Genomic DNA, 27539 nt, shown 5'->3' on the forward strand with positions numbered 1-27539 from the left:
CTAACCTCTATAATGAAAGGCACTGAAAGTAATACCCAATCAAACCCTTTAACTATTGATTAAAACAAAATGAATCTTTGCATTTTACTATTGCCTCAATTCCTCCGACAAAAAAACAGGGTGTTTCCAGCATGGAAATTCCACTCTAAAACACTCTAGTATTTTTATCTCTTTAAGTAATTACCAAGTCCCTTAAAATTCCCCGGTGTTTTTTGAATAATCAATCAATCAATCAATCAATCGTATTTATTGAGCGCTTACTATGTGCAGAGCACTTTACTAAGCACTTGGGAAGTACAAATTGGCAACGTATAGAGACAGTCCCTACCCAACAGTGGGCTCACAGTCTAAAAGGGGGAGACAGAGAACAAAACCAAACATACTAACAAAATAAAATAAATAGAAATAGAATAGATATGTACAAGTAAAATAAATAAATAAATAGAGTAATAAATATGTACAAACATATATACATATATACAGGTGCTGTGGAGAAGGGAAGGAGGTAAGACGGGGGGATGGAGAGGGGGACGAGGGGGAGAGGAAGGAAGGGGCTCAGTCTGGGAAGGCCTCTTGGAGGAGGTGAGCTCTCAGCAGGGCCTTGAATGATTTCTGAAAGCCTCCTTGCCTCCCAGGGCATCAAACAATTCTGCTGCTTCCCAGGGGTATTGCGACTGTGTTTTCCAAATAATCAGTGGATCACAGAGAAACATATTTATATGTTTATATGTTATATTCTATAACAATGACTGTAAAAATGGAATTGTCTCCAGAAACTTTCAAGTGTAGTTTCGTAGTCCTAGTAACCTGGCTGCTCTGTGGCAAGATGTAAGTGAAGGAATTCCATTGCATGTATAAGATGCCTTCACAAATACGTACTGGTATCGATGTGAGCCCGTTGTTGGGTAGGGACTGTCTCTATATGTTGCCAAATTGTACTTCCCAAGCGCTTAGTACAGTGCTCTGCACAAAGTAAGCATTCAATAAATACAACTGAATACAGTTACTGTCTCAAAAACATTTTCATTATGATCTATTTTTTCCCTAATCAAACCTGGTGAAAAATGGTCCTTTTGGAGTTGAAGTCTTCCATAATTAGTCTCTGCTCAGAGGTGAATCTTTTCTTTAAACATTGAGAAAAATCCTCTCAGATGTTCTATCACTGCTCAATAGCTCTCAGTAATTAATCTTATTCTTAGCCCTGAGGTCTCCTGAGTGTCTTAAGAGTGTAAGCCCCTCAGGGCAAAACCTTATTTTCCCTTTGTGCTTCATCTGCCACTCAAATTCTTTCCTAGCGCCAGGTATAGAAAAAGAGCACAAATAGACTTTCTTCAATTATCTTTTTTAATTAAGACTTATCAGGAAGAAGTTAAATGCTAAAACTTCGAATTTCACATGTGATTGATTCTTAAAGATAAAAATCGGAGTTAGAAAGCGTACCATTAAAAAGTCTCACGAACGAGGACAAATAGAATTTCCTCTGCTTTTCATAACTATTTAAAATTCCTTCCCCTTCTAGGGAACCATGCAGATTTATTGAGAGCAAATTATGAGGCCTCCTTCGATGAATTTCTAGGACTTTCAGTCATATAGAGAAGCAGTGTGGCTCAGTGGAAAGAGCATGGGCTTTGGAGTCAGTGGTCATGAATTCAAATCCCGGCTCCGACAATTGTCAGCTGTGTGACTTTGGGCTAGTCACTTAACGTTTCTGTGCCTCAGTTACCTCATCTGTAAAATGGGGATTAACTGTGAGCCCTCCATGGGACAACCTGATCACTCTGCAGCCTCTCCAGCACTTAGAACAGTGCTTTGCACATAGTAAGCACTTAATAAATGCCATCATCATTATTATCATTATTATATAAACCCATTAGCTGTCTTCAGCACTGGTGTAATTATTGATAATCAATGTTCAGCTCTTTGGTATATTTTTTCAACCCATTAAACATTCAATTATTTGCTATGATTATTCTGTCTCCACTGTTAGAATGTGAGCTCCTTGAGGTCAGAGAATATTTGTAATCCTGGTTCCTCCTCTTGTCTCCCACATGCAAGTCACTTACCTTCTCTGTGCCTCAGTTATCTCAACTGTAAAACAGGAATGAAGACTGTGAACCCCAGGTGGGACATTGATTATGTCCAACTTGATTAGTTTGTATCTACCCCAGCACTTAGTACAGTCTTATCTTATGCTGTCGAGTTGTTTCCAACCCATAGCGACACCACAGACACATCTAATAATAATAATAATGATGGCATTTATTAAGCACTTACTATGTGCAAAGCACTGTTCTAAGCGCTGGGGAGGTTACAAGGTGATCAGGTTGTCCCCCCGTGGGGCTCACAGTCTTAATCCCCATTTTACAGATGAGGTAACTGAGGCACAGAGAAGTGAAGTGACTTGCTCAATGTCCTACAGCTGACAATTGGCGGAGCTGGGATTTGAACCCATGACCTCTGACTCCAAAGCCCAGGCTCTTTTCCACTGAGCGATGCTGCTTCTACATCTCTTCCAGAACGCCCCGCTCTCCATATGCAATCGTTCTGGTAGTGGATCTAAAGAGTTTCCTTGGTTAAAATCCAGAAGTGGTTAGAGAAGCAGCGTGGCTCAATGGAAAGAGCCTGGGCTTTGGAGTCAGAGGTCATGGGTTCAAATCCTGGCTCTGCCAACTGTCAGCTGTGTGACTTTGGGCAGGTCACTTCACTTCTCTGGGCCTCAGTTCCCTCATCTGTCAAATGGGGATGAAAAGTGTGAGCCCCCCGTGGGACAACCTGGTCACCTTGTAAACTCCCCAGCACTAAGAACAGTGCTTTGCACATAGTAAGTGCTTAATAAATGCCATCATTATTATTATTCCTTTTAGACTGTGAGCCCACTGTTGGGTAAGGACTGTCTCTATATGTTGCCAACTTGTACTTCCCAAGCGCTTAGTACAGTGCTCTACACACAGTAAGTGCTCAATAAATACGATTGATGATGATGGTTTACCACTGCCACCTTCCATGCAGTAAACTCGAGTCTCCGCCCTCGACTCTCTCCCCTGCCTAAGCAGCCCAGCATGGGCGAGCTTTGACTTTTTGCAGATTGCCTTCCACTCGCTAGCCACTGGACAATAATAATAATAATGTTGGCATTTGCTTACTATGTGCCAAGCACTATTCAAAGTGCTGGGGGTGGGGGGGGGGGGGGGGGGGATACAAGGTAATCAAGGTTGTCCCAAGTGGGGCTCACAGTCTGAATCTCCATTTTACAGATGAGGGAACTGAGGCACAGAGAAGTTAAGTGACTTGCCCAAAGTCACACAGCTGACAAGTGGCGGGGCTGGGATTGCAACCCATGACCTCTGATTCCCAAGCCCGGTCTCTTTAGGAATGGAATGGGCAGGCCTCTGGTTGAATCTCCCTCCCTTAGCCGAGACAGGTAGAGGACTGGAAACTCTCCAGGTGTGACTCTGAGAGGCCCTTAGTACAGCACTTGGCATTTAACAAAAGTACCATGAAAAAAGTCACTTTTTTTCATTTGTGCTTCTGATTTGTTTACTACAGTGCAGTAATCCAGAGGGTGCTCAATACATATACTTTTACTACTTCTACTGCACCTGTCACTTTGAAGAGTTCGTTCATTCATTCATTCAATCAATGGCATTTATTGAGCGCTGACTGTGTGCAGAGCGGTGTACAAAGCCCTTCCGAAGTGCAGATTGGCAGCATATAGAGACGGTCCCTACCCTACAAAGGGCTCACAGTCTAGAAGAGTTCCTGGATCACATGGCAATAATCCACATGACTAGTGATAAATAGATTATACTCTTTCATTCATTCAATTGTATTTATTGAGCCCTTACTATGTGCAGAGCACTGTACTAAGCACTTGGGAAGTACAAGTTGGCAACATATACGGACGGTCCCTACCCAAAAGCGGGCTCACAGTCTAGAACGGGGAGAGTCTGTGGATTCTTTATTGGCAGGGATAGTTTCTACTGACTCTATTGATATTGAACTTTCCCAAGTGCTCCGCACTTCCTAAGCCTTTCGAAGATTGAGACACTACAACCTGAAACCATCAACATCATTATGCTGATCAATTTCATTGCTGATCATCAGAAGCAGCATGGTCGATTGGATAGAGCATGGATCCGGGAGCCAGAAAGACCTGGGTTTTACTCCCGGCTCCACCGCTGGTCGGATGAGTGACCTTGGGCTATTCACTTAACGTCTCTGTGCCTTAGTTACCTTATCTTTAAAATGGGGATTAATGCTGTGAGCCCCATGTGGGACAAGGACTGTGTCCAACCTGGTTAACTTAAACCTCCCCCAGCGCTTAGAACAGTGCTTGACACATAGTAAGCATTTAATACCATTACTATTATCATAGTTATTATTATTTTCTTTACTTAGCAAGTGCCTACTATATGCAGAGCTTGGTACTCAGCTCTTAGAAATATTTCATTGAAATAGATATGGTCAGCCAATTATATTTATTGACTTCTTACTTTGTGCTGAGCACTGTAATAATAATAATAATGATGGCATTTGTTAAGTGCTTACTATGTGCAAAGCACTGTTCTAAGCACTGCGAGGGATACGAGGTGATCAGATTGTCCCACGTAGGGCTCAAAGTCTTATAATAATAATGATAGCAGTTGTTAAGCGCTTACTATGTGCAAAGCACTGTTCTAAGTGCTGGGGAGGTTACAAGGTGATCAGGTTGCCCCATGTGGGGCTCACAGTCTTCATCCCCATTTTACAGATGAGGTAACTGAGGCACAGAGAAGTGAAGTGACTTGCCCAAAGTCACACAGCTGACAAGTGGAGAAGCTGGGATTTGAACTCATGACCTCTGACTCCAAAGCCCGGCTACAGATGAGGAAACTGAGGCTCAGCAAAGTGAAGTGACTTGCCCAAGGTCAGCAAAGCTTACAGTCTCGAGGTCCCTGCCATAGAAGAGTTTACGATCCAACGGATCAGAACATGCATTCTCTGGATTGTTCTAGTGTGGCCTAGTGGCTAGAGCACAGGCCTGGCTGTCCAAAGGACCTGGGTTCTAATCCTGGCTCCGCCACTTGTATGCTGTGTTACCTCAGGCAAGTCACTTCACTACTCTTCACTCTTCACTCGGAGAAGCAGCATGGCTCAGTGGAAAGAGCCTGGGCTTTGGAGTCAGAGGTCATGGGTTCAAATCTCAGCTCGGCCAACTGTAAGCTGTGTGACTTTGGGCAAGTCACTTCACTTCTCTGTGCCTGAGTTCCCTCATCTGTCAAATGGGAATTAAAACTGTGAGCCCCCCCGTGGGGCAACCTGATCACCTTGTAACCTCCCCAGTGCTTAGAGCATAGTAAGCACTTAACAAATACCATTATTATTATTATTATTATTATTACTACTACTACTCTGGGCTTCAGTTCCACTTTCTGTAAAATGCAGTTTGAGACTGTAAGGCCTATGTCTGACAGGGACTGTGTCCAACCCACATTGTTTACATCCACCCCTGTGTTTAGTACAGTGTCTGGCACATAGTAAGCACTTAAAAACCACAATTATCATTATTATTATTAGTAATAGTAGTCTTTCCTTCATAGGACTGGGATATGGAAACCCTTTCCATTAATACCTGACAGACCACCCTTCTCCCTGTTTTCAAAGCCCTGACAAAATCATAACTCCTCTTGGAGGCCTTTCCTGAATAACATCTTATTTCCCTTATAGACTACAAGCTCTTTTTGGGCAATCAATCAATGAAATTTATTGAGCACTTACTGTGGGCAAAAACTGTACTAAGTGCTTGGGAGAGTACAGTATAATAGACTTGGTAGACATGCTCCCTGCCCTCAAAGAGCTTACAGTCTAGAGGGCAGGGAATGTGTTTGCTAACTCAACTGTATTGTTTTTCCCAAGCGCTTAGTACAGTGCTCTACACATAGAGAAGCAGTATGGCTTAGTGGAAAGAGCATGGGCTTCAGATTTAGAGGTCATGGGTTCTAATCCCATTTCACCACTTGTCTGCTGTGTGACTTTGGGCAAGTCATCTAACTTCTCTGGGCCTCAGTCCCCTCATCTGTAAAATGGGGTTTAAGACTGTGAGTCCCTTGTGGAGCAACCTGAAAACCTTGTATCTACCCCAGTGCTTAGAACAGTGCTTGGCATCTAGTAAGCACTCAACAAATAATAACCATCATTACGTAGTAAGAGCTCAATGAGTAAAATTGATTGAATGATTGATTGACTGATTCCCCAATCTATTTATTCTCCCTTCTGCGTCACCTATGCACTAGGTTCTGTATCCCTTAACCACTTCATAGTCATTCATGGAAAGAGCCCAGACTTGGCAGTCAGAGGTCATGGGTTCTAATCCCACTCCACCACTTGTCTGCTGTGTGACCTGGGACAAGTCACTTAACTTCTCTGTGCCTCAATTACCTCATCTGGAAAATGGAGATTGAGACTGTGAGCCCCAAATGGGAAATCCTAAATACCTTGAATCTTCCCCAGTGCTTAGGACAGTGGTTGGCACATAGTAAGCACTTAACAAATACCATCATCATCACCATCATTCATTCAATTGTATTTTTTGAGCAGTTACTGTGTGCAAAGCACTGTACTGAGCGCTTGGGGAGTACAGTATAAAAATCAACACACATATCTCTGCCCACCTTGAGCTTAGAGTCTAGGCATCCCGCTCCATCCTCGCAGCACTTATATACATATAGTTATATTCTGCTCTCATTCATTCATTCAATCATATTTATTGAGCGCTCACTGTGTGCAGAGCACTGTACTAAGCGCTTGGGAAGTACAAGTCAGCAACATATAGAGACGGTCCCTACCCAACAAGGGGCTCAGAGTCTAGAAGGGGGAGACAGACAACAAAATAAAACATATTAACCAAATAAAATAAATTGAACAGTAAATATGTAGCAGTAAAATGAATGGAGTAATAAATCTGTACAAACATCTATACAGGTGCTGTGGGGAGGGGAAGGAGGTAGGGCGGGGGGGATGGGGAGGAGGAGAGGAAAAAGGGGGGCTCAGTCTGGGAAGGCCTCTTGGAGAAGGTGAGCTCTCAGTACGGCTTTGTTCTTACCCTCATCTGTGATTTATTTCAACATCTGTCTCCCCCTCTAGCCTGTAAGCTTTAGAACACTTCTATCAACTCCATTTCTATAGTACTCTCCCAAGTCCTTTTCTAAAGTGCTCTGTACATAGTAAGTGCTTAATAAATGTGATGAATGCAGTTTGAAGCCATATGATAATACTAATATTAGTAATTGTGATATTTGTTAAGTGCTTACTATGTATGAATCACTGTTCTAAGCGCTGGAGGGGGGATACAGGGCGATCAGGTTGTCCTACGTGGGGCTCACAGTCTTAATCCCCATTTTACAGATGAGGTAACTGAGGAACAGAGAAGTTAAGTGACTTGCCCAAAGTCACACAGCTGACAAGTGGTAGAGTCGGGATTAAACCCCACGACCTCTGGCTGCCAAGCCCGTGATCTTTCCACTGAGCCTTGCAGTTTCTGTTATGTTGTTTGTTGTCTGTCTCCCCCTTCTAGACTGTGAGCCCGCTGTTGGGTAGGGACCGTCTCTGTATGTTGCCAACTTGTACTTCCCAAGTGCTTAGTACGGTGCTCTGCGCACAGTAAGTGCTCAATAAACATGATTGAATGAATGAATCTCTAAATGTTGCCAACTTGTACTTCCCAAGCGCTTAGTACAGTGCTCTGCACATAGTAAACTCTCAATAAATACAATTGAATGAATGAATGAATGAATATGCACCTACTAGATGCATCTGCTAGATGCAAGCATTGTACTAAGTACTGGGATAGAGAAACGATAATAAGATCAGAAAAACTCCCTGCCTCACAATGGGACTTCCAGTCTAAGAGAGAGGAGAACAGGAATCAAATCCTCACTTTACAGATGAGGAAACTGAGCCATATAGGAGTTAAGTGATTTGTCTTCGGTCACACAGCAGGGAAGTGGCAGAGCCTTGACTCAAATCCAGGTCCCCTGAATTCCCGGACTTGTGTTCTTTCCACAAGCCTATTCTGTTTCCCATATGAGCTAACACCCTGAACATAATGTGTTAGAAAAGCTCTTCAAGTTGAATAGTAAATGTAGTAATTGTGTGCAATTGTTCCTCTGTCCAATTCTAATCAACTCACTGGAGCAGGAAATGGATCCTGTGCTGGTTGTGGAAGGTAGGTGAGTCGGAGAATTCTAACACAAAGAGAGTTCTTTCCACATTCTTGTTACTCAAGTTTTCTTTTCTGCTTTCCTACTGAAAAATGCTCTAGATACATAGACAGTGATAGAGATCATATTCAAAGATTTTCTACATTTGGGCTTGTGAATCACTGGAATATTATAGATAATTGAAAATGGTTTGTAGAAGCAATCCCCTGCTTTATCCCTGCTGAGAAAAATGCCATGGGAACTGCCTTCTTCCCACCCACCGCTGATGCTCCCAATTCCAGCGTGCTCTGGGACCACGGGGTTGGTGATAAAAGCTGCTTTGTAAACCTTCTCTCTCAATCCTTCCTTCCCACTGAGACTCAATCAATCAGTGGTATTTATTGTGCTGCCAGAGAATAATAATAATAATAATGGCATTTGTTAAGCACTTACTATGTGCGAAGCACTGTTCTAAGCCCTGGGGGGATACAAGGTGATCAGGTTGTCCCACAGAGGGCTCACAGCCTTAATCCCTATTTTACAGATGAGGTAACTGAGGCCCAGAGAAGGTACGTGACTTGCCCAAAATCACACAGCTGACAATTGGCAGAGTCAGGATTTGAACCCATGACCTCCGACTCCAAAGCCCGTGCTCTTTCCACAGAGCCACACCGCTTCTCTGATGTAGTAGACATGATCCCTGCCCATAACAAGCGTACGGTCTAGAGGAAAAAATACAAATCAATCTATCTATCGTATTTATTGAGTGCCTACTGTGTGTTATGTTATATTGTAATCTCCTAAGGGCTTAGTGCAATGTTTTACACAAGCAGTGTGACATAGTGGAAAGAGCCCAGGCATGGGAGTCAGAGATCATGGGTTCTAATCCCAGCTCTGCCTCTTGTCAGCTGTGTGACTTTGGGCAAGTCACTTAACTTCTCCGTGCCTCAGTTACCTCATCTGTAAAATGGATATTAAGACAGTGAGCACCACGTGGGACAACCTGATAACTTTGTATCTACCCCAGTCCCCACGTGGGACAACCTGATTACCTTGTATCTGCCCCAGCGCTTAGAACAGTGAGAGGCACATAGCAAGTGCTTAATAAATACCATGATTATTAATGAACATTCAATAAATACGATTGCATGAATGAATGAATGTGAAGCACTGTACTAATCATTTGGGAAAGTACAATATAACAGAATTAGTAGATGATTTCCCTGCCCATAAAAAGCTCACTGTCTGGAGGGTGAGACAGACATTAAGATGAATGAATAAGTAATATAGTAAATATAATGTAAAGGTAGGTCCATAAGTGCTGTGGGGTTGGGGTGAATATCAAATGTCCAAGGATCACAGATCCAAGTTTATAGAGGATGCAGAAGGCAGAGGGAGCCGGGAAAAGGAGGGCTTCATCGGCGCTCACGAAAATGAGGACAGATATAGTCCTTGTCCCAACTGGGGCTTCCGGTCTAAGAGGGAGGGAGACCTGGTACAGAATCCTCATTTTACAGATGAGGAAACTGAGGCAATCAATGTTATTTATTGAGCATTACGCAGAGCACTGTACTAAACACTAGGAGTAGTACAACAGAATTAGCAGGCACGTTCCCCACCCATAAAGGGCTTACAGACTTGAGACAAACAGGAGTTACAATGTGACTCTCCCTCACTTTAAAGCCTTACTGAATGCCCATCTCCTCCAAGAGGCCTTCCCTGAATAAGCCGTCCTTTCCTCCGCTGCCACTCCCTTCTTTGCCACCCTGACTTGCTCCCTTTATTCACTCGCCTCCCCACACCAGGCCCCTCAAAGCACTTTTTTTTAATGACATTAATTAAGCACTTACTATATGCAAAGCACTGTTCTAAGCGCTGCGGGGGATACAAGGTGATCAGCTTGTCCCACGTGGGGCTCACAGTCTTAATCCCCATTTCCTAGATGAGGTAACTAAGACCCAGAGAAGTTAAGTGACTTGCCCAGAGTCACACAGCTGACAAGTGGCGGAGCCGGGATTTGAACCCAGGACCTCTGGCTCCCAAGCCTGTGCTCTTTCCACTGAGCCACGCTGCTGCATTAGCCCCACGGCACCCTCTCCACCCAGTGGGAACTGTCCTTGCCAGTTGTTTTTACTGTTCTTGTTGTTGTTGTTGCTTTTTAATAGTACTTGTTGTGCCCGGGACTGTACTAATCATATTTATTGAGACTTTACTGTGTGCAGAGCACGGAACTAAGTGCTTGGGAGAGTACAATGCAATAGAGTTGATAGCTGGAGTGGTGGATAGAAGAGAAAAACCCATGGCCATGAAAGGAATCCAGCCCTCCCTGTCCTGCCTCTGAATTATCCAGTGCTGACTCTGGATTCATTCATTCATTCAATCGCATTTATTGAGCGCTTATTGTGTGCAGAGCACTGTACTAAGCGCTTGGGAAGTACAAGTTGGCAACATATAGAGACGGTCCCTCACCCAACAGCGGGCTCACAGTCGAGAAGATGTATCCCTTCTACCGCAAGATGTGAAGATCACCATAGAAAAATCCCCAATGATAAACCCCCCCAAATAAAACTCTATTTCTAACCCCGTTGAACTATTTATTAACATATATGTTGCTAACTTGTACTGCCCAAGCGCTTAGTACAGTGCTCTGCACACAGTAAGCACTCAATAAATACGATTGAATGAATTAATGCATGAATGAATCCTTCACTCTAACAGTGGCAGGTGTGGAAAAAAGAGTAGGCCTAGGGGGATTTTTTTTTTTATTGCGTTCATTTGGAATACCAGATTTTTAAGCATTGGTTAAAATGTAAGGATGATTTCTTTCCTAAATAGTAAAAATGTCAACAAGTAAACAGGAATATCTTTGCTTGGCAAATGCTGTTTTCTCTTAGAGTGAAACAATGACTCCTTTCAAACTCATTTTTTTGATCAGAGTTGCTATGGAAACACTTTTTTCTTTTGTTCTGTTCATTTCAGTGGTATCAGCTGTGAAGTTTTCCAGTTTGTTTTCAAAGAAAGTTTTGCTTCCCTTATGGAAATCATATCATACAAAAACTATCCCTCAGAAGCTCTCTAGTCTAAGGGAGTTTTTTAACTATGACCTATTTAAAAAAAAAAATTCTGGTTCATGCAACCTACAAATACCTAAGTGCTTATAACTTTTTTCTGAAACAGCGTTACCCATTTTAAAGGTTCAGCAGACATTGAAAGAGGTCAGCTGAACAGGGCATTGGACAGAAAGGATAGGTAGTAGTAAAAATAAAAGTAGCATTTATTTCTTGACTACTGGGTGTTGTGCACTTTAATAGGAACCTAGAAAATACCTATTTTCTAGACTGTAAGCTCCTTGTGAGCAGGAAATGGGTCTGTTTATTGTTGTAGCATACCCTCCCAAGTACGTAGTACAGTGCTCTGCACACAGTAAATGCTCAATAAATGTGATTCACTGATTGAGTGACTGAAGAAACAAACTCAAAATAGGTACTTGGAAAGTACAAAATAACAAAGGGGTGCATTTCTGGCTGCCAAGCAGTTTACACTCTGATGTGGCATACAAACCCACAAGCATTTACAATTAGGGAGGTTAAAACAAAAATCATTGGAATGAACACAGCATAGCTTCCTGGAAAGAGCACAGGCTTTGGAATCAGAAGGGCCTGGGTTCTAATCCCAGTTCCGCTACTCTTCAGCTGTGTGACTTTGGGCAAGTGGCTTCACTTCTCTGTGCTTCGGTTACCTCATCTGGATAATGGGGATTAAGAGCATGAGCCCCATGTTGGACAACCTGATTACCTCATATCTACCCCAGTGCTTAGAACAGTGCTTGGCATAAAGTAAACACTTAACAAATGCCATTATTATTATTATTATTATTAGATATAAATGACAGCTAAGGTCATAAACACTAGCATTGACTATGGGGATGATTTCCTATTACAATCCATTATGCTCCCTCCACTCGTTTTATGCCAACACAATCTACTGCCGTCTCATCTAGCTAATCAACGATCACTTGCCCATTTCCTATCTGTGGCCTGAAACCCCTTTGCCCTTCATTTCCAACAGACCCCTACTCTCCTCTCCTTAATAATAATAATAATGGCATTTGTTAAGCACTTACTATGTGCAAAGCACTGTTCTAAGCACTGGGGGATGCAAGGTGAGAAGGTTGTCCCATGTGGGGCTCACAGTCTTCATCCCCATTTTACAGATGAGGGAACTGAGGCCCAGATAAGTGAAGTGATTTGTCCAATGTCACACAGCAGACATGTGGTGGAGTGGGGATTCAAACCCATGACCTCTGACTCCCAAACCCGGGCTCTTTCCACTGAGCCACGCTGCTTCTCCTTCAAAGCCTTATTGACATCACATCACCTCCAAAAGGACTTCCCTACTGTGACTTAATTTCCCCATTTCCCCCACTTCCTCTCCCTACTGTGTCATCCTTGCGCGTGGATTCGTACTCTTTATTTACCCCACTCTCAGCCCCTCAGTACTTATGTCCATATCTTTAATTTGTTTTAATCTTTGTCTCCCACTCTAGACTGTCACCTCCTTGTGAGCAGGGAACATCTCTAACAATACTGTTATATCATACTCTTCCAAGTGCCAAGTAGAGTGCACGGTAAGGGCTCGATTGATTACTTGAATTAATCAATCAGGGGTATTTATTAAATCCACTCTCACCACTGGATTTATTAAATCTAATGGCACTAAGTTTCTGTTCAATGGTGGACCAGCAGCCATTGGAGGTTTTTGAGGCAGACGCAGACTGAACAGTTTAAAGAAATACAATCTGGGCAACTGAGAGAGATGTGGATGAGTGGGGAGAGAGAGGAGGCAATCAATCAATCAATCAATCGTATTTATTGAGCTCTTACTATGTGCAGAGCACTGTACTAAGCGCTTGGGAAGTACAAATTGGCAACACATAGAGACAGTCCCTACCCAACAGTGGGCTCACAGTCTAAAAGGGGGCAGGGAAGTTAGTGAGGAGGGTGATCCCGTAGTTAAGGAGGAAACCGATGAGTGCCTGCATCAGCGTAGTAGCACTTTGAAATGGGAGGAAAGAGTGGATTCTGACAGGTTTTGGTGTTAAATTGAAAATGCAAGGGTGGAGAATGTGAAGAGAGTTAGGGTCTCTCAGATAAGGAGAGAGAGGGAATTTAAAGCATGGAAAACAGTGTGGGTCAGGAGGTGGGAGACTTGAGAGTGAGGTTTAATTAGATGGGTGTCTTGGGTGGGCATTTGGGAACAGCACCTGTGTATATGTATATATGTTTGTACGTATTTGTTACTCTATTTATTTTTTTTGTACATATTTATTCTAATTATTTTATTTTGTTAATATGTTTTGTTTTGTTCTCTGTCTCCCCCTTCTAGACTATAAGCCTGCTGTTGGGTAGGGACCGTCTCTATATGTTGCCAACTTGTACTTCCCAAGCGCTTAGTACAGTGCTCTGCACACAGTAAGCTCTCAATAAATACGATTGAATGAATGAATGAATGAATGAACAGTGGGAGAAGGGATTAGTACGTAAAGTGGGGCCAGAGAGAGGAGAGCCTTTTTCATTATTATTAATTACTGATAATTAATAATAATGATGGTATTTGTTAAGCACTTACTATGTGTCCAGCAGTGTTCTAAGCACTGGGGTTGATACAAGGAAATGTGGTTTTTCCATGTGGGGCTCACAGTCTTAATCCCCATTTTACAGATGAGGTAACTGAGGCACAGAAAAGTCAAGTCACTTGCCCAAGGTCACACAGCTGATCAGTGGCAGAGGCAGGACTAGAACCCATGACCTCTGACTCCCAAGCATAATTAAGAAGGTGTCAAGCACTCTGTGAATCACTGGGGTAAAAAAAATGAGTCAGACAGTCCCTGTCTCCTACAGGGATAGTTAAGGAAACTGAGGCACAGGGTAGTTAAGTGACTTGCCCAAGATCACACAGCAAGCAATTGTCAGAGCTGGGAATTGAACCCACTTGGCTCCCATGTCAGTGCTTTATCCACTAGGCCATTGTGTTTCCTCATTCAGTAGGCCATTCTGCTTCTGGACTTTAAGTCAACCGTGAGGAGTTTTTGTTTAATGAGAAGAGACAGAGGCTAAATCATGAGATGCAAAGGAAATACTTCCGGCATGATCAGATTCAAATATTTTAAAGAAGAAAGATAGAGTGCAGGCATGACATTCAGCAGTCTTCCCCTGAACACCGTGCTTTCAAAAGTATTCAAGTTATTCAACATAAATAAGTCTCCTTAGAGGTTGCTTTTTAAAGAAAGTTTCCTATCTTAATGAGGGAACTGCACCAAAGCAATTCAACACTCAGGAAGACATTTTCTCATTTTATTCTAATGATGTCCTTTCCAACAACTATTCCAAAAAGTTTAGCAAGTAAGTCTTTTGACGTTATGGTTGCCACAGAGTAGCGGTCTTTCGTTCTCGAAGACGACACTGTCGATGAGGAGAGGATCCTCTCCATGCTTGCAAACCTGGCTGGCTCAGTGGAAAGAGCCCGGGCTATGGAGTCGGAGGTCGTGGGTTCGAATCCCGGCTCCACCACAAGTCTGCTGTGTGACCTTGGGCAAGTCACTTCACTTCTCTGAGCCTCAGTTCCCTCATCTGTAAAAATGGGGATTAAGACTGTGAGCCCCACGTGGGACAACTTGATCACATTGTATCCCCCCAGCGCTTATAACAGTGCTTTGCACATAGTAAGCGCTTAACAAATGCCATCATTGTTATTATTATTATTAAAAAGACCAATGTAAGGCCTCACATTGCCTCCTGCAACATTTTTCCATAAGCGCTGCCAGAGATACGAGCAAATCAGGTTGGACACAGTCCCTGTCCCTCAAGGGGCTTACAGTCTCAATCCCCATTTTGCCCAAGGTCACACAGCAGACAAGTGCTGGAGCTGGAATTAGAACCAGCATGAGCAGTAGCATGGCTCCGTGAAAAGAGCATGGATTTGGGAGTCATAGGTCATGGGTTCTAATCCCAGCTCCTCCACATGTCTAATGTGTGACCTTGGGCAAGTCACTTAACTTTTCTGAGCCTCTTTTACCTCATCTGTAAAATGGGGATTAAGACTGTGAGCCCCACGTGGGACAACCTGATCACCTTGTATCCCCCCCCAGCGCTTAGAACAGTGCTTCTCACATAGTAAGCACTTAACAAATGCCATCATCATCATCGTCAACAACCCAAGTCCTTCTGAATACCAGGTCCATGCTTTAGATGATGATAGTATTCGTTAAGCACTTACTATGTGCAAAGCACTGTTCAAAGCACTGGAGAAGCAGCATGGCTGGAGAAGCAGCCTGGCTCAGTGGAAAAAGCCTGCGCTTGGGAGTCAGAGGTCATGCATTCTAATCCTGGCTCCACCACTTGTCCGCTGTGTGACTTTGGGAAAGTCACTGAACTTCTCTGTGCCTCAGTTCCCTCATCTGTAAAATGGGGATTAAAACTGTGAGCCCCTTGTGGGACAACCTGACTACCTTGTATCCCCCTCAGTGCTCAGAACAGTCCTTGGCACATAGTGCTTAATAAATGCCATTATTACTATTATTATTATCATTATTATTATTATTATTATTATTATTACTAGACCATGCTAAAGGCCCCTACTACTTGAGGCTTTTTTAAAATGGTATTTGCTAAGTGCTTACTAAGAGCTGGGATAGATCCAAACTAATCAGGTTGGACACAGTCCACATGGGGCTCACACTCTTAATTCCTATTTTCCAGATGAGGTAACTGAGGCACAGAGAAGTGAAGTGACTTGCCCAGGTTCACACAGCAGATGAGTGGTGGAGCCAAAATTAGAATCCAGGGCCTTCTGTCTCCCAGGCCCTTGCTCTATCAGTAGGCCATGCTGACTCCCAGAGACTTATGAAATAAATTGAGATTCATACTATATATCCATTATTAATATTTATTGAGCCCCTATTCTGTGCAGAGCACTGCACAAGAGCTTTGAGAAATACAGTAGAATTAGTATATTTGAACCCTGCTCTCAAGAAGGGTTCTAGAGAAGCAGCGGGGCTCAGTGGAAAGAGCCCGGGCTTTGGAGTCAGAGGTCATGGGTTCAAATCCCGGCTCCTCCAATTGTCAGCTGTGTGACTTTGGGCAAGTCACTTCACTTCTCTGAGTCTCAGTTCCCTCATCTGTAAAATGGGGATTAAGACTGTGAGCCCCCCGTGGGACAACCTGATCACCTTGTAACCTCCCCAGCGCTTAGAACAGTGCTTTGCACATAGTAAGGGCTTAATAAATGCCATTAATATTATTATTATTATAAGAAGCTTAAAATCTAGCTTTGTCTAGCCATCTAATTATATATTCCAGAATACTTCTGGTTCTCTTAGCCCAGGTATAGATTATGTTTTTTTTTTTTTAATTCTGGGTGAATGCATGCTAAGGCTCAACCATTCTCTCAAAGGGGTTTTAGTATAATAATAATAATAGTGATGGCATTTATTAAGCACTTACTATGGGCAAAGCACTGTTCTAAGAACTGGGGAGGTTATAAGGTTATCAGGTTGTCCCCCAGGGAGCTCACAGTCTTAATCCCCATTTTCCAGATGAGGTAACTGAGGCACAGAGAAGTTAAGTGACTTGACCACAGTCACACAGCTGACAGTTGGCGGAGTTGGAATTTGAACCCATGACCTCTGACTGCAAAGCCTGTGCTCTTTTCCACTGAGCCACACTGCTTCTATATTGTCACCATTGGAGCCAGTAAGGATAGAAACTACTGAACGCTCCTGTGTGATTCCTTTCGTAGATGATATTCGCGTTTAAATCTTAAACTGAACTTAAAGAGTTAAAGGTGAGATTTCATTTAAAATTCTGAATTCCCTGGACTTTTGACAGCATAAGTTAGATCTTGATAGAGAAAATGCCAGAGCAATCAGAAAGCATGTATGTTTGAAAATCTTTCTCTCCAGACCACATGCTGTGTCGGAACAAATGCTCTGATTTCATAGAAAGAAATGGTTTAATGGGTTTTCTTCTACTTTCTATCACAAATAGCAAGAAATTTAGAAAGCAATGAGGCAGCAAGTTAAACAGCCGCCAAGATATGGGAGAAGATCGTACATTGAGCCGAACTTGCCTTCTTTTTTGAATAGAAAATTAACGTGAAAACTTGGGTTTCATACAGGAAAGAATGACAGTGAATGGGAAGAGTCAAAGTATCTACTTCTATTGTAAGTATTAATCAAATTGCAGCTAATAGAATTTCCCTTTCCTTCCAACAATGAATGTTTGATAGAGCAATGGGGGGGATATTTCTACAAATGAGATCTCTTGTTGAAAAGCAGCTATTTGAGAGTCAGGTTTTAGATTGCTCACTATATTTGGTCTTTTTTTAAATGATATCTGTTAAGGACTTACTGTGTACCAGGCACTGTGCTAAGCACTGAGGTAGATACGTGATCATCAGTTTGGACGCAGTCCCTATCCCACAGCAGCTCACAATCCCAATCTCCATTTTCCAGATGAGGTAACTGAGGCCCAGAGATGTTAAGTGACTTGCCCTAGGTCACACAGCAGACACGTGGTGGAGCTGGGATTAGAACCCAGGCCCTTCTGACTCTTAGGCCCGTGCTCTATCCACTAGGCCATGTTGCTTCTCAGTCGTTTGACTTGGAGATCCTCCAAGCTTTGTCACGTCCTTTATAATAATAATAATAATGGCATTTACTAAAATGTCTATTACGTGCAAAGCACTGCTTTAAGCACTGGAAATACGATTGAATGACTGAATGAATTGTACAGTGGAGCAGACATCTCCTCCACATGTCTGCTGTGTGACCTTGGGCAAGTCACTTAACTTCTCTGAGCCTCAGTTGCTTCATCTGTAAAATGGGGATTAAGACTCTGATTAAGAGCCCCCAGTGGGACAACCTGATCACCTTGTATCACCCCAGTGCTTAGAACAGTGCTTTGCACATAGTAAGCACTTAAATTTCATTATTATTATTATTATTATTATTATTATCATTATTATTATCTGCATCCTTGCTGACCTCCCAGCCTCCTGTCTCTCCCCACTTCAATCCATAGTTCGTTCTGCTGACCTGATTATTTTTCTACAAAACCATTCAGTCCCTGTTTCCTTACTCCACAAGAAGCTCCAGTCGTTGCCCATCCACCTCCACATCAAACAAACCAACTCCTTACCATCCATTTTAGAGCACTCGATTGCTTTCTGCCCTCCTACTTGATTTCCTAGTCCAACCCAGGCAACATTCTTCACTCTGCTAATGCCCACCTCCCCACTGTTCCTCAGTCTCATCTATCACACCATCAACCTCTTGCCCCCAGTCTGCCTCTGGCCTGGAAATCTCCTCAAATCCAGCAGACAATTACCCTCCCCAACTCCAAAGCCTTATTAAAAGCACATCTCCAAAAAGCCTTCCCTGACTAAGCCCTCAGTTCCTCTTCTCCCACTCCCTTCTGCATCGCCCTGGAACTTTCATTCATTCATTCTTTCAATCGTATTTATTGAGCGCTTACTGTGTGCAGAGCACTGTACTAAGTGCTTGGGAAGTACAAATGGACATGTAGAGACAGTCCCTACCCAACAACGGGCTCACAGTCTAGAAGGGGGAGACAGACAACAAAACAAAGCAAGTAGACAGGTGTCAATATCACAAGAATAGAATTATAGCTCTATACACATCATTAATAAAATAGAGTAATAAATACGTACAAATATACACAAGTGCTGTGTGGAGGGGAAGGGGGTAGGGATGATGGAGAGGGGAGGAGGAGGAAAGGAAAAGGGGGGCTGAGTGTGGGAAGGCCTCCTGGAGGAGGTGAGCTCTCAGTAGGACTTTGAAGGCACGAAGAGAGCTAGTTTGGCAGATGTGTGAAGGGAGGGTATCCCAGGCCAGAGGCAGGACGTGGGCCTGGGGTCGATGGCAAGACAGGCGAGAATTAGGCACATATCAGGAGGTTAGTGGTGGCAGAGTAGCAGAGTTTGCGGGCTGGGCTGTAGAAGGAGAGAAGGAAGGTGAGGTAGAAGGGGGTGAGGTGATGAAGAGCTTTAAAGGTCAGCGTGAGGAGTTTTTGCTTGATTCAAAGGTTGACAGGCAACCACTGGAGCTTTTTGAGGAGGGGAGTGACATGCCCAGAGAACTTCTGCAGAAAGACAATCCAGGCAGCAGAGTGAAATATAGAATGAAACAGGGAGAGACAGGAAGATGGGAGATCAGGAAGGAGGTTGATGCAGTAATCCAGTCTGGATAGGATGAGAGATTGAACCAGCAAGTTAGCGGTTTGGATGGAGAGGAAAGGGTGGATTGTGGCGATGTTGTGGAGGTGAAATCGGCAGGTTTTGGTGACGGATTGGATGTGTGGGGTGAATGAGAGAGCAAAGTCGAGGATGACACCAAGGTTGTGGGCTTGTGAGATGGGACGGATGGTAGTGCAGTCCACAGTGATGGGAAAGTCAGGGAGAGAACAGGGTTTGGGAGGGAAGATAAGGAGCTCAGTCTTGGACATGCTGAGTTTTAGGTGGTGGGCAGACATTCAGGTGGAGATGTCCTGAAGGCAGGAGGAGATACAAGCCTGAAGGGAGGGAGAGAGAGCAGGGGCAGAGATGTAGATTTCGGTATCATCAGCATAGAGACATTAGTTGAAACCGTGGGAGCGAATGAGTTCACCAAGGGAGTGAGTATAGATGGAGAACAGAAGGGGACCAATAACTGACCTTTGAGGAACCCCTACAGTAAGGGGGTTTGCAGCTTTTATCCACCTCTCCCTCAACCCCACAGTACATATCCATAATTTATCTGTTTATGTTAATTTCTGTATATCCATCAAAACCGTAAACTCACTGTGGGCAGAGAAACTGTCTACCAACTCTGTTACACTGTACTCTCCCATGAACTTAGTCTGTATATGTTGCCAACTTGTACTTCCCAAGCGCTCAGTACAGTGCTCTGCACACAGTAATCGCTCAATAAATACAATTGAATGAATGAACTTAGTACAGTACTTGCACACAGTAAGTGCTCAATAAATACAATCGATTGATTAATTGATGATACATTTTATATACCCCAGTGCTTAGTACTGTGAATGGCACAAAGTAAATGCTTAACAAATACCACTAGTTGTAGTAGTATTATTCACTTACACCCGTATCTGTTCCTTTCCCTTAGACCCTAGAGAAAAACTTTGGAGAAAATTTTTCAAATGCTCACACATAACTAGGGTGAAAGAGTGGGTGTCACCATAGTCTAACCCTTTCTCCCCTTCCCCTAAATCCTGCACTGTTAGTGGTGTGCTGTCTTGTCTTATGCCTCCGAGTCGTTTCCGACCCATAGCGACACCACGGATGCATCTCTCCCACAACGCCCCGCTCTCCATCTGCAATCGTTCTGGTAGTGGATCCACAGAGTTTTCTTGGTAAAAATACAGAAGTGGTTTTTAATTGCTGCCTTTTGCATAGTAAACCTGAGTCCCCGCCCTCGACTCACTCCCGTGCCGCTGAAGCCTAGCAGAGTGGAGTTTTGACTTGTGGAAGATTGTCTTCCACTCGCTAACCATTGTCCAAGCTAGGAATGGAATGGACAGGCCTCTGCTTGACTCTTCCTCCCGTAGTTGAGACCGATAGAGGACTGGAAACACCCCAGGTGTAACTTTGAGAGGGGATAGATGTGTGCTAAAATAGGAGATATCCTTTAGTACAGAGATTACAGTTCATTTCTTCTATCTACCTGGGCCATTAGGTATATTTCACCCTCAAGACTGTTAAAATTGACATTTTTCTGCAGACTACCTTCTCACTATTAGGAACTGAATTGAAAGTAGTGTGGATAACAGCTATTTTTAATGGCGCTTGTTAAACGCTTCCCCATTTTAGACTGTGAGCCCACTGTTGGGCAGGGACTGTCTCTATATGTTGCCAATTTGTACTTCCCAAGCACTTAGTACAATGCTGTGCACACAGTAAGTGCTCAATAAATACGATTGATGATGATGATACGTGGCAGGCACTGCATTAAGCGCTGCGGAAGATACGAGGTAATCATGTAGGATACGGGCCAGACAGGTGATGGAGCCGGGGTTGTCCTTCTCACAACCAGGCTCATGTTCTTTCCAGCCGGCCACGCTGCTTTTCACATTTGAACTAAATGCTTGATGATATTAATGTGGAAACAGAAACAAAGGCAGGGTGGGGAAAGATAGTGCACGTAAGGACAAGAACATGATTGCCAGAAAATGGAAGAAAAAATAGCAAGAAAAGGTGGTGAAAAAATATAATTAAAAATAGGATCGAAAGAAATGGTGTAAGAGAAAGTCTGGAAAAGCCGAAAGTTTACGGGGATAATTAAATGCATAAATTAAGTTAGTGTAAAAATAAATCAAGATCAGTATGAGATGAAGTAATAGGTTGGAGTAAGGAAACAGAAGTCCACTCTATTAGAAAGATGGATGACCTAGAAAACAGCAAACAAAAAAGAAGCATAATACAAAAAGTAGAAAAAGATGGATAACATCATTTAGAAGATAGAATATGTTTACTTAGCTTTACTAGCCAAAAAAGAGTTTTATTTCATTGAAGTTCTAATTCCTTTGGTTTCATTCCAAATGAGCCTGATAGATTTTGCCAACGGTTTGCTCGTGCTTTGCTTTTTCTTGATGCTTTTATCCCAGTGTTTAAGTTGTGTGGCCAGCAACACAGCATTTCTTGTAAGTAGTCAGCTTGCTGATTTTGGCTATTGTGTAACTAAAATTTTATTTTAATGAATTCTTCTTAGGAATGCCAATAAGACTATAGGTGTCATGTTACTACAATGCACTACTGATTTTTCATGAAGTGGAACTTCTAAATTTCAGACTAGTACTAACGCACTTCCTATTTGGGGTTATTTCTTATACGTCTAACTGACTCAGTTCAGATACTGAGAATACTGCTTACATGATTGTAGAGAAGACCAGCGTACAAGCAAAATGTCTTTTTGGATGCTATAAAAATGTTGAATCACAATCATATTTATTGAGTGCTGAATGGGCGCAGAGTACTGTGCTAAGCACCTGGAAAAGTACAATAGAAGAGAGGGGATAGACACATTCCCTGCCCACAAAGAGTTTTTAGTCTAGAAAGGGATAAAGATATTGTATAAATGAATAAACTGTGGATTTCTATTAAGTGCTGTGGGCCTGAGGAATGGCATGAATAAAGAGTGCAAATCTGAATGCAAGGATGATGTTGAAGGGAATGGGAGAAGAAAAAATGAGGGCTTAGTCCGGGAAGCGCTCCTGGACCAGCTGTACTTTTAATAAGGTTTTGAAAGTGTTATATTGTGCTCTCCCAAGCGCTTAGTACAGTGCTCTGCACACAGTAAGCGCTCAATACGCCTGAATGAATTAATGAAAGTGGGGAAAGGGATCCTCTGTCAGATATGAAGAGTTGAGGACGTTTCAGGTCAGAAGCAGGATGTGGGGAAGGGGGTTAGCATCGAGGTAGGTAAGATCGAGATACAGAGAGGAGATTGACATTAGAGGAATGAAGTGTGTGGGATGGGCTGGATTAGGAAATCAGGGAGGTAAGGCAGGGGTAGGCAAAGGGATTTAGTTCTTTAAAGTTGATGGTAAGGGTTTCTGCTTGATGCTGAGGTGGATGGGCAACCACTGGAGGTTCTTGAGGAGTGGGGAAACATGGACTGAACAGTTCTGTTGCAAAATGGTCTGGGCAGCAGAGGGAAGTATGAACTGGATTTGGAAGAGACCGGATAGAGACCGGGAGAGAAGCAGCATGGTTCAGTGGAAAGAGCTCGGGCATTGGAGTCAGAGGTCATGGGTTCAAATCCCGACTCCACCAACTGTCAGCTGTGTGACTTTGGGCAAGTCACTTAACTTCTCAGGACCTCAGTGACCTCATCTATAAAATGGGGATTAAAACTGTGAGCCCCCCATGGGACAACCCAATCACCTTGTAACCTCACCAGTGCTTAGAACAGTGCTTTGCACATAGTAAGTGTTTAAAAAATACCATTATTATTATTATATATGGAGGTTAGCAAGGATACTGATGTAGTAATCAAGATAGGATAGGATTAGCTCTTGGATTAACATGTTAGCAGTTTGGATAGGGAGGAAAGGTCAGATTTTAGTGGTATTGTGAAGGCTGAACCAACAGGATTTGGAGACAGACTGAATATGTGAGTTGAATGAGAGAGACAGGTTAAGGATAATGCTATGGTTACAGGCTTGGGAGAGAGGGAAGGTGGTGGTGTTGTCTACTGTTATAGGGAAGTCAGGAGGAAGACAGGGTTTGGGGGGAAGAAGATGAGTTCTGTTTTGGACATGTTAAATTAGAGGTCTTGTCAGGACCTCCAAGTAGAGATGTGAGATTGCAGAGAAAGAGAGAAATAGGGGCTGGAGATGTAGATTTTGGAATCACCCACATAGATATGTTAGTTGAAGTCATGGGAGTGAAGAATTTGCCAAGGGTTTGGGTGTAGATGGAGAATAGAAGGGGATCCAAAATCGAGCCCTGAAGTTCTCCCACAGTGAGAGGGTGGGGTAGAGGATGATTCCGCAAAAGAGACTGAGAATAAGCAGCCAGAAAGATAGGAGGAGGGAGATGGGGCAATAACTGGAGGGAACCGTGGGGTCAAGGGAGGGGATTTTTTAGGATAAGGGAGATATGAGCATTTCCAAAAGCATTCAGGAAAAAGTCTTTAGACGGTGAGTAATTGAATAAAGTTGTCTCAGGGGAAGGAGGGAGCTAATCAGTTTGGATGCAGTCCATGTCCCTTGTGGTGCTCACAGTTTTAATCCCCATTTTGCCGATGAAGGAACTGAGGTCCAGAGAAGTTAAGTCACTTGCCCAAGGTCACAGAGCAGACAAGTGGCAGAGCTGGAATTAGACCCCAGTTTCTTCTGAGTTCCAGGCCTGTGCTCTATCCATTAGGCCATGGTGTAAGCACTCGGATAAAGTGCAAAGGGATGGAGTCAGAGGCAGAGGTGGAGTGGGGGGATTTTGAGAGATGACAGGAGATCTCCTCTTGAGATACTGACAGGAAATATGGGAGGGTTGAAGAAGGTGTGGGAGGGAGGGAGGGTCTGGAGAGGAGACACTCCCAGATACTTACTGCCTTCCTATTACTCAAGAAATCCCACTTTAATTTTCCTTTTCTGGATCTTCTGTTAGCTTTCTTCCATTGCAAGGTGATTTTAAGAGTGGTAGGCCATTGCAAGATCTAGTGAGTCAGTCAAAATTTTACAATTCTGCACTCAGTCAGTTGTGTCACAGACAGCTAGGGCGCATTAGTGATACAATGCTGAGTTTTAGCCAATAATCAACAGAAAAATCTGCTTTATCAACAGAAGAATCTCAGTCACAACAGGATGCTTCAAAGAAAAGTGGTTTACAGGATCGCAAACAGCACTCAGCTTCTCACTGCCTAAAACCTCCATTTCCCTGTACCCTTTCCTCGCCTTCACTCTTGAGTATTCTGTCTTATTTTCCCTGAGCTGAAGTAGCAACCATGAAAGTCAAGCCACGGTTCCCCCTTTGATCCAATACACCTGTTAATGCATCATGATTTTCCAACTCCTGAGAAGCAGCGTGGATCAGTGGAAAGAGCCTGGGTTTGGGAGTCAGAGGTCATGGGTTCTAATCCTGACTCTGCCACTTGTCAGTTGTGTGACTTTGGTCAAGTCACTTAACTTCTCTGTGTCTCAATTACCTCATCTGTGAAATGGGGATTAAGACTGTGAGCCCCATGTGGGACAACCTGATTATCTTGTATCTACCCCAGCACTTAGTTATTGGCACATGGTAAGTGCTTGACAAATACTGTCATCGTCATCCTGCCATGCCATTTCACTTTATTCCCGGCTAGTGTGAAGGTAAGATAAATTCATCAGCTCCGAGGATGCACCTGGCTGGCAGCATATTTTATTTGTACATATTTGTTCTGTTCATTTTATTTTGTTAATATGTTTTGTTTTGTTGTCTGTCTCCCCCTTCTAGACTGTGAGCCCGCTGTTGGGTAGGGACCGTCTCCGTATGTTGCCAACATGTACTTCCCAAGCGCTCAGTACAGTGCTCTGCACACGGTAAGCGCTCAATAAATACGATTGAATGAATGAATGAATGAAGGAAAGCCTGCATTTCGGATGACCCTCTGTCCCCAACTCACTGCATCTGAGATACCTGCTACCTGCTATCCCTAGTCCAGGCACTGTTCCTTTACCCTGATTTTGAAATTTTTGCAATGCCATAGTTTCTTCATTCATTCATTCAATCATATTTATCGAGCGCTTACTGTGTGCAAAGCACCATGCTAAGCACTTCTTTTCATTCCCTTCCATTGAACGTGCATACCCAGCTTGTGCTTTCTTAAAACAGTTTCACAAGAGAGAAATGAGGAGTCGAGATCTTAATTGAACGTTTTCTTTCTCTCCTCATTTTCAGATATTTTAATGTATGCCACATACTATATACTTTGAGTTCTCGGCATTCTATACCCCTTTTCTAGGTTTGAAAAAACATTTTCAAGGCTTTGCTTTATCACTTCATTTCGAGAACATGGTATGTGTATCTCTCACTCTATTGTTTATGTCTTCTGCATCCCAGTGATTCACTCTCCATCAATAGCTTTCCCCAATCTCCTTCAACTTCTGCCCTTATCATCTACTTTAAAGTAATTAACTGAAAGGGTAAGGTCTTGGTGCTCCTTCCAGTAAAACATCTTCTTGCTCCATTCATCATGAAAAAGACAGAAAGGTTAAAGATTTTCCAGAACTTGTGTAGATTCGTGCAATGCTTTAGAAACAAATTTCCTACATGTCTCCTAATTAGGGTGAAACAGTGTTACCTAGTCTCAGTGTATTTCCAGATAGTAGAAGAATGAAACAACAACTCATTTTTTTTTGTGTTGTGGCATGCTCTTGAACATCTAGAATCAATAAAAATGGAAGAAAATAATGAGTGGAGCTATTTGTACATTCTGCATTTGGAAACTTATGGTGTCTTCCTCTCTAGGCTGTTGACTCCTCTAAGGCAGGGACGTGAGCTCAGTGTGGGCAGGAATGTTGTTATATTGAACTCTCCCAAGCGCTTAGTACAGTGCTTTGCTCACAGTAAGCTCTCAATAAATATGATTGATTGAATGAATGAATCATGTCAGCTAATTTGCAAATGCTTACTACACTGCTTTTCACAAAGTGGATGCTCAATAAATCCTATTAATTGATTGATTAATGGATATTATGAGAGGCTTCATGCAATTTTACCTACTAGCTGACACAGTCATGCATACAAGATGCCATGAATCAAAGCTATGAAAGAAATGCAGAAATCTCGTGACCACTGAAGGTTGCGATTCATGAGGAAAAACCTGTAGATTTATTTCTACCATAGTTCTCACGTTTGACTTGAAGAATAGTTTCCTGACGGGGGATGTTCACTCATCCCCCTTCCCAGCCCCACAGCACTTGTGTACATAACTTCAATTTATTTCTATTAATATCTGTTTTCCCCTCTAGACTGTAAGCTCGTTGTGGGCAGGGAATGTGTCTGTTATATTGTTATATTGCTCTCTCCCAAGGGCTTAGTACAGTGCTCTGCATACAGGAGGCACTCAATAGATACGAGTGAAGGAATGAATGAATCACCTGATGATTTTCTTCCTAAATACTACCAGTAAGCAAAGCAGATGCTTCCTTTTGCAGATAGTAATATATAAATATGTTTGGGGATACCTTCTTTATATAGCTATAAATGTATAATGATCCATATCTATATCTACATATATAGATATGAAAAAATCTATCCCAGAGTTTAGCACAGTGCTTGGCACAAAGTATGTGTTTAACAAATGAAACACTTCTTTATTAGTAGTACTTCTACTATCACCCTTACAACTCCTCATAATAAAAGGAAACAAAATCATGAGTTGGTTCCCCTTTCATTATCATCTGTGGTCCACTATGAGTTACTGGAAAAGCGATTTTTTTTTCAGAAGATTAATCTCCTTTTATAAAATCCCCTTATTTATCTAAATCCTATTTGCATTGGAAACTAAAGCCTAATCTATCTCTCTAGTCTCTGACCCTTTGATTTTGTTTCCACTTATTCCTGGATCTTCTCCACTGGAGGGTCTTCAAATATAGTGTCAGGGTTGGAGGCTCCCATGAGATTCTCAGCCTGGATGTTATAACTAAGGAAATCATGCTGCTGAGAAGATCAGAAATATCTGTAGTCTAAAACAGCACAGATAGCACTGGTCTCTGTGTATGCTTGCATAACTGAAACTGTGGATTCATTCATTCAATCGTATTTATTGAGCACTTACTGTGTGCAAAGCACTGGACTAAGCGC

The sequence above is a fragment of the Tachyglossus aculeatus genome, chromosome X1 (genome assembly GCF_015852505.1).
Source record: "Tachyglossus aculeatus isolate mTacAcu1 chromosome X1, mTacAcu1.pri, whole genome shotgun sequence".
In the NCBI taxonomy this organism is placed as follows: domain Eukaryota; kingdom Metazoa; phylum Chordata; class Mammalia; order Monotremata; family Tachyglossidae; genus Tachyglossus; species Tachyglossus aculeatus.